The following is a 7,657-nucleotide window of genomic DNA, read 5'->3' on the forward strand; positions in this document are numbered from 1 at the left end:
TAAAACCAACAAAAGAGAAATGCAAACTGTAATATCAACACAGCATGCTAAAGTGCATACAGATTTTAAAGTCAAACAAATACATCCGTGAACATGTTTCCCATGACTTTCTGTCTCATAATTAGATGCTGAGGCATCTGATCAGGCACAAGCTCTTACTGAAGCTTTTCCTGCATTTGGAGCATTCATAATGTTTTTCTCGTGTGTGGATTCTCTAACATATAATAGAATGCAAATGCTAACTGTAACATCTCCCAGTGTTAAAGTATTCATTTTGTCTGTTTGAATGCTATAGATGAAAGAAGTCACAACATAAAATAAGATAAATAAATTATCTGAATTAACACTTAGCTCAGAATCTTTATGGAGTGGAATTCCATGCCTAAATAGGAAAAATTAAACTTCTAGGGTTATATTATCAACCACACACCTAAGGTGGTGAGCATTGCCACGAAACGCTTGGGGAGACTAGAGGTCTGTGAAGATAACAGTAACTATGGGACACTTGAGTTATCATAAACAGATTAAGTAAATGTCATGTAGGCACATAATGCAGAGATTTATTTTTAAACCAGAAATGAATGTTTCTTGGAAAACCAATCGGAGAACCCAAAAGAAAATCCATTTATCACAGTTTATCTCACAGGAGATGGTGTAAGAGGTACATACAGAAGAACCACTTTCAACATAACTTTTGTATATTTATAATTTGTACATATACATATCTATATATTCATATGTATATGTATACAAGTCTATATGTATGTATAAATTCAATGTCCGTGTAGCAGAGAAAGATATACTTTCTCTAAGTTAAGTTGTCCCTGTAACAACACTTAAACAGGGTAACTCCTTAAAAACAAAGTTGATAAGAGAAGATAAAAAGAGCAGTTAAAAGCATAAAAGCTTGGAAATGGCAAGAAAATAACATATCTAAGAGAGAAATAAAATGTATCCCAGACAGTTTCTAAAAAGATGATAATCTTGAACATGGGAGCAGTCAAAATAAAAAGACTGGAAGTCATATCTTAGTGTTAAAAATAAAGAAAAGCATAAGCTCTGACAAGTTGAGTGGAAACATATCATACAGCTCAAAAAGATAATAATAACAACAATATTTTTTTTAATTGCAAATCTACCAAAGTTGATGGAGTCAACAGATAAGCAAGGTACAAAAGGGGCTCTCAGGGAATATAAGGTCATTGCAGAAACCCTGTGTATTCTCTACATTGCCATTCACTACAGAGCAGGACAGGGAAGTTCCTGATCATACCATTTCTTGGACGGGTTGAATCTGAGGAAATCTCAGATTCAGGAAGCATGTCTCAGAAAGAATGTCTTTGTTCAGAAAAAAGAGTTTTAGAACAAATCAGTATAATGAAAAGTAACAAGTTGCTAGGAGCAGATGATATTTGTCCAGGAGTTCTAAGGCAACTCAAATATGAAATTGCTCAACTGCTGAGACTGGTGTACAAGCTGTCACTTAAATCAGCCTCAGTGAGAGAGCTATAATAGCTAACAAATGTTACATCAAACTTTAAAGGGGATTGCAGAAGAGTGATTGTTAGAACTACAGAGCCACGGTTCTGACTTCCATACCCATGGTTAGAAAAAGTATGTACAGGCATACCTCGTTTTATTGCGCTTTACTTTATTGCGCTTCACAGATATTGCATTTTTTACAAATTGAAGGTTTGTGGCAACCCTGCGTCAAGCAAGTCTATCAGCACCATTTTTCCAACAGCATATGCTCACTTCATGTATCTGTATCACATTTTGGTAATTGTCACAGTATTTCAAACCTTTTCATTATTATTATATCTGTTATGGTGATCTGTGATCAGTGATCTTTGATGTTACTATTGTAATTGTTTTGGAGCACCACAAACTGCGCCCATATAAGACGGCAAGCTTAATCGATAAATGTTGTGTGTGTTCTGACTGCTCGGGTCGTTCCCCTGTCTCTCTCCCTCTCCTCAGGCCTCCCTATTCCCTGAGGCACAACAATATTGAAATTAGGGCAATTAATAACCCTACAATGGCCTCTAAGTGTTCAAGTGAAAGGAAGGGTCGCACATCTCTCACTTTAAATCAAAAGCTAGAAATGATGAAGCTTAGCGAGGAAGGCATGTCGAAAGCCGAGATAGGCCGAAAGCTCGGCCTCTTGCGCCAAACAGTTAGCCAAGTTGTGAATGCAAAGGAAAAGCTCTTGAAGGAAATTAAAAGTGCTACTCCAGAGAACACACAAATGATAAGAAAGCAAAACAGCCTTATTGCTGATATGGAGAAAGTTTTAGTGGTCTGGATAGAAGATCAAACCAGCCACAACATTCCCTTAAGCCAAAGCCTAATCCAGAGCAAGGCCCTAACTCTCTTCAATTCTGTGAAGGCTGAGAGAGGTGAGGAAGCTGCAGAAGAAAAGTTTGAAGTCAGCAGAGGTTGGTTCATGAGGTTTAAGGAAAGAAGCCATCTCCAAAAAATAAAAGTGCAAGGTGCAGCAGCAAGTGCTGATGTACAAGCTGCAGCAAGTTATCCAGAAGATCTAGCTAAGAGAATTGATGAAGGTGGCTACGCAAAACAACAGATTTCCAATGTAGATGAAACAGCCTTATATTGGAAGAAGATGCCATCTAGGACTTTCATAGATAGAGAGAAGTCAATGCCTGGCTTCAAAGCTTCAAAGGACAAGCTGACAGTAAGAGAACTAGAATTAGAAGCAGAGCCTGAAGATGTGACTGAATTGCTGCAATCACATGATAAAACTTTAACGGATGAGGAGTTGCTTCTTATGGATGAGCAAAGAAAGTGGTTTCTTGAGATGGAAGCTACTCCTGGTGAAGATGCTGTGAACATTGTTGAAATCACAACAAAGGATTTATAATATTACATAAACTTAGTTGATAAAGCAGCGGCAGGGTTTAAGAGGATTGACTCCAATTTTGAAAGAAGTTCTGTTGTGGGTAAAATGCTATCAAACAGCATCGCATGCTACAGAGAAATCCTTTGTGAAAGGAGGAGTCAATCAGCAAACTTCATTGCTGTCTTATTTTAAGAAATTGCCACAGCCACCCCAGCCTCCAGCAACCACCACCCTGATCAGTCAGCAGCCATCAACATCAAGGCAAGACCCTCCATCAGCAAAAAGATTACAACTCACTGAATGCTCAGATGATGGTTAGCATTTTTTAGTAATAAAGTATTTTTTAATTAAGGTATGTACATTGTTTTTTTAGACATAATGCTATTGCACACTTAATAGACTACAGTATAGGGTAAACATAACCTTTATATGTGTTAGGAAACCAAAAAAATTGTGTGACTCGCTTTATTGAGATATTCGCTTTATTGCGGTGGTCTGGAACCGAACCCACAATATCTCCAAGGTGTGCCTGTAATAAAAACAGAAATAGTAGACACAGGAATAATATCATATGTTAGAGCTGAATCAAAATGACTTTCACAGAGTGTGAAATATGATCTCCTAGAGGTCTCTGAAGAAGTCAGGGAGAATCCAATGGGTGATCTAGTAGACAGAGTTATCGAAACTGCAATTCGTTTGCTGGAAGGTCCAAGGTGGGGGCACAGGGAGTGAGAGAGGCTGCTGCAACATGCTGCAGCTATCAGGGCTGGAAGGTACCAATAGGATTTAACAGCCCTGACTGGCCTCACCTGGGACATCCACCCACCCCCTCTGCCCATTGGCCCAGGAGCTCCATTTAACCTCAGGCCTGGGCATTCAACCTCTCCCTAAGCTGTGTTGTAGGAGTGCTTACCTCTGGTTTTGCTTCTGGCCCTACCTCCTGGATGAATTTTGGACCTGTGTTGTAGCCTTGTCCTTAATTCCATCTCTGTCCCTATTTTCTACTGCTCCTGCATGGACTTCCTAGATGGACCTGGGACCTAGTTCATCACCTTATTTTGTCTGGGACTGTCAATGGATTGTGTTGGCAGCATCTTGCTCTGCCTGTTGTGTTCAGGTACTGTAGGACTGCAGCCTGGTTAGCGAGGGCATTGCCTGTGCTATGGTCACAGCTCTGTTCTTGTTGCTCCCTGCTAGTAGCACCCTTTTGGCCAGCTTGCCCTGATCTTCTTCCAAGGCAAGATAGGGTACAGGCAGATGACTCATGTTTGGATCTTATCCTAATGTAAGGTCAAGGTGGAGCCAAGGCACTCAGAGCTGGAAGGAGTTTCTGGGCTCTGCAGTATGAGCTTTCTAAAAGTGTTCAAAAAGATTTATCAGTAAAGTTGGTTTTGGGGCTTAAAAGCTACTTGGGGAAAATAGTGAAAGTAGAAGGTCCATTTTCCTGATGGACTCTCAGGGCATCTCAGGAAACTACTATGGAATCTGTAAGTGTCTAGAAAGGATGAGTAGGAATGTAACAAGTTGAAGGTGTTAAAACATATTTGAGATAGTCAAACCTAAAACTGATGCAAAGAAATGAGACTTCACAGAACTGAGTGATTGGAGATGTGCCGGGATCAGAATTGGCAGATATAGATCCAATACCAGAACTACTGAACTGTTTTATAACAAAAATGGTGTCAAATACACTGTACCAGCTAGCAGACATTACTGTGAGAAACAGTTGATGTTTCCCATTCATCAAATGTCCGCATACATCCAAATCTCAGTTCCCTTAGCTGTTTTGGCTGTTTCAAAAACATTTCAAGCCCTCACACCTATTTTTCCTGACTCTGCTTTAGTGACTTAGAGCCTTGTATTGCTGGTCCCCTCAATTTGGTTAGCTGCTACTGGCTAATATTCAGTAGAGACAGCTGTTCTTACTCCCAGTTAAATTAGCCTGTGATCACAGCAGTTGCCTTGAGGGTAGAAAAACTTCTTGTGTCTTCTGAGTATTGAGTTCTGCTGTGTGTTAGTTCTCTTTTCCTGTTCCTTTCCCCTGTTCCTCTAGCACTCTCTAAATAATGTGACCCATCTAATGTCCCCCTCCTGAACTAAGTGGAAATAAGGCCTCTGTGGGATCAAGTTCTGCATTCTGTAGCTTGCTGGCCAGAACTGACTATCAGATTGCATAATTTAAGGATGTTTTGTGTTTGGTTTCTTCCTTCAAAGATAGAAATATCTTAGAAATATTTGGCCACACCAGAAAAAGTGGGGTTTCCCTTTTCTATAATACCTTCCTACCATCTGCTCTCAAAGCCAAGTGTCATTGGGAGCACTGTCTGCTCTTCTTCCATAGGTCTCCTCACCTATCCTGCAAGCAGCTGAGCCTCATTCTGCTGCAGATAGTCTTGTGTGAACTCTGCAGGTTTCTAAGTTTGTACCAAGTAATTAACCGAGTGGGTTTCCCCACATCTCACTACAATGCTTTCTGCTCATGATCTGAAAGTCCAAACTGGCTCTTTGTATCAAGCCCTCACATCATGTAGAAGGAGTCTGTCCTAATGCGGTGGCAGAACTGGCCTGAGGTTTAGCGGAAAGTGGGAGCTAGTCTGCTGGGGGTGCTTATGAGGGAATAGGTAGCTGCCTGGATCAGTGCTTCTGCCAGAGTAACCTGTGTCACTTCTCAGCACAGATACCGTAGGACAGGCACTTCATGCTTGCAAGCATTTTCTGTGGGAAGTAGCTATTGCTCCATACTGTGCAAATAGGGATAAAGGGAGTGAACAGGACCTAAGCATTGGAGGGGGAACTCCTAGGCTTTTCCTGAAAAGTGTCCCAGTTACACATATGGCAAGCCACTAGAGAGCAGCATTAGATCAGGACTTCTGCTATGTGCCTGAACAATTTATGTGAATAAAACAAAGCATTAGGATGTCAACAGTTGGATGTTGTGGTTCGAGACCACAGTTTAACAGAATAATGGAATCAGAGATAGACCTGTTAGGACTATCTGGCTCAGCCCTTGGAGTCTCAAATACTGAAACTAGCTATGACAAAGATTTCCTTTTTTGCAGCTTGTCTCCCCCACCCTTCCCCATCTATCAAGGCAGAAAAGTAATAACATTCTCTTAGCCCATGGTTACTGCAAACCAGATAAAAACAAGTTATAAAATTTCAGCTGATTCACACTCAGGTCTCTCTAGACGTAATCTCATGCTGAGGCTCCCTGACATCTTCAGTCATTTCCAGTGCAGAGTCTCTTTGGTCTTGCACTTCTCCCTTTCTAGTGCTTCATATGGTTATTGTCACTGGAGCAGTAAGAGATGAATGGCAGTAAAACAATAGCAGCAATCACACTAATGCAGGAATGGTTTAGGAGGAACAGGGTCCAAACGCTCTTTGGTTTCAAACTAATTTCAGCACATCTCACTTAATATTTACACTGAGGACTTTGGGATTTAAATGAAATTGTTTTATTTTTTAAATAAAAACATATCTAAAACACAGAAGTATGGCAATGTATGTTATGACACAAGATACTCTAATCCACACTAAAATCGACTACATATATTAGAACTAGCATTCAACTGTTCCATGCTTGCTAGTAACCTTTTCTATGAAAGGTTTGCTGATGGGGTTAGCTGGTAACTGGGACAAAGTAAGCACTAGGCATCAGGAACCAGATTTACAAAGTATTCTTTTTGTGATTGTGACCTTTGCTACAAAAGCCAAAATATTTTTATTTTATTAATTCAGGCCAATGACTTAGTCTAAATTGAAAAACTGACTAGGAACTGAAAAGCATGAAAGCTCTTTTTCTTCTAGTCAGTGAATAATGAGGCATTAATGCATGTTTTCACTAATCCTAGCATTGTGAAGGACACTATCTGTAAACAAATACTGTGTTTAACAACTCAGTTTTAAACACTAAATTTTATGCATGTTTTTATCTAGCTCTTTTTAGCTTTTTATACTCTGACAGTTTTGTTTTATGGCTAAAAGATTATTTAAAATTGCTATTCAGCAGAATATGATTTTTATCCAAATGTAAAATGACATAAAAGTGTAAAGAAAAATTGTCATCTAGTAAGGGAAAGGAATACTTTTTATTATTTGTGACATGAAAATTAAGGTTCTTAATGTAGTAAGAACATATAAGAACCTTTTAAACATGTATAGGTATGGTGAATCCTCCTGAAAAGTAATGAAGCTTCTTAAGCTTCTCAGCTGCTTGTTCACCTTACTGCTTGTTCACTAGCAATCAGTTATGTAAACTTCAGTGTGAATAGCTGGGAAACTGAGCATTAGTCTACATTCCACTGGAATCTTACCAGACAACTATGTGGCCTTTTTCTCTCCTGTGCTTTGTTTCACTTGAGGTTCATACCCACTACTGCTTTAGCCAAGGAAGATGGCAAATGTTAAGGGGAAGAAGAGATGCCCTGTGTATTTTCTTGTTATGGAAAGAACATTGGACTTACTATTCCGGTTGCTTCTGATGATAGGTATTACTGATACAGAGCCAGTAAAATCTATACTTAAATACCAAAAAGCGTTTGGGTTTTCTACCTCTGCCATTTAACACTATGCTAAGAGGGACTGGATTACATAGTGGTAAGGTGCTCCATCTCTGCTTCGGAATGAAGATGAAACTAAGTGAGTATCACTAAGAAAAGAATGTGATAAACATCACATTAGAATTACTAAGAAACAGCAGTGATAAAATGTTTGGCAGATCAAAGACCGTGTGACTAAGAAATAGCAATGGCAAAAGACAGCATAAAGAGAGGGAGGGCAGACAGGAAAAAGAAT

The sequence above is a fragment of the Apteryx mantelli genome, chromosome 4 (assembly GCF_036417845.1).
Source record: "Apteryx mantelli isolate bAptMan1 chromosome 4, bAptMan1.hap1, whole genome shotgun sequence".
Lineage (NCBI taxonomy): Eukaryota > Metazoa > Chordata > Aves > Apterygiformes > Apterygidae > Apteryx > Apteryx mantelli.